The sequence below is a fragment of the Mastomys coucha genome, unplaced genomic scaffold, assembly GCF_008632895.1.
Source record: "Mastomys coucha isolate ucsf_1 unplaced genomic scaffold, UCSF_Mcou_1 pScaffold3, whole genome shotgun sequence".
Taxonomy (NCBI): domain Eukaryota; kingdom Metazoa; phylum Chordata; class Mammalia; order Rodentia; family Muridae; genus Mastomys; species Mastomys coucha.
This window is the reverse complement of record NW_022196909.1, coordinates 28029585-28030367: the sequence shown is the minus strand read 5'-3', so window position 1 is coordinate 28030367 and position 783 is coordinate 28029585. Positions and strand designations below refer to the sequence as shown.

The 783-nt window shown below is 44.7% G+C and overlaps 1 non-coding gene across 1 annotated transcript; it reads left to right on the top strand.

Moving 5' to 3' along the window:
* Positions 1-207: 207 nt before the first annotated feature.
* Positions 208-309, top strand: LOC116075549. Its single transcript, XR_004112593.1, has one exon. It is a non-coding gene; the product is annotated as a U6 spliceosomal RNA (small nuclear RNA).
* Positions 310-783: the final 474 nt, after the last annotated feature.

Below are 783 nucleotides of genomic sequence, written 5' to 3'. Positions count from 1 at the left end.
CTTCTGAATGCCAGGCAAGCTCCGAGCTACTTATCCATGTTATAGTCGTCCCTTCCTCTGTCTTCCCCCTTGCTCTTACTTTGTAGCCTTGGCTGGCTTGCAATTTTCTTTGCAGACCAAGATACAGAACTCTTCCTGCTTTGGCCTCCCAAGAGCCTGGAATAAATAAAGGCAGGAACCACCACATCCAGCATATGCCTACGTATGTGGAAGCCTAACCAACTTGTTATCTTTGGAACAATACAGAGAAAATTAGAATAGGCTCTATGCAAGGATGACCCCAAAGTTCTTTACGGGTTCCATACTTTGCCCTTTTCCATTCTCATGGTCACCTGCAGGGAAACTGAGGCACAATGCGACAAGTCTTCTGAGCTTTCTTACTATCCTTCTGTTAAATCCCACCAGCCAAGTTTGTTGTTGTTGTTGTTGTCGTTTCTTAAACAGATAATGGCTCCATTATCCAGGCTGTTATGTTTGTCTACAAGCTTGCTAAGTAGCCAAGGACAGAACTCAGGATTTAAAGCATATCACACAAACATACAAAGGATGGAGTCACCGACGACCCAGCCACATTCTCTTATCAGTTTAGAACCTGATTTAGAAACTGCCTTTAGGATCCTGTAACGGCAGGAGTTTCCTGAGTGTCTATAGTTATTCTGAACAATCCTGTTAATCACTGGGGAGTTTATGTTAAAGAGTTTGGGGTGGAGCGTCTGTAGCCTCTGGGGAGGGGTAGTCTGTAAAGGGGCCTGCAGATTTACTGAGCCTTCACGCCTTTCTATC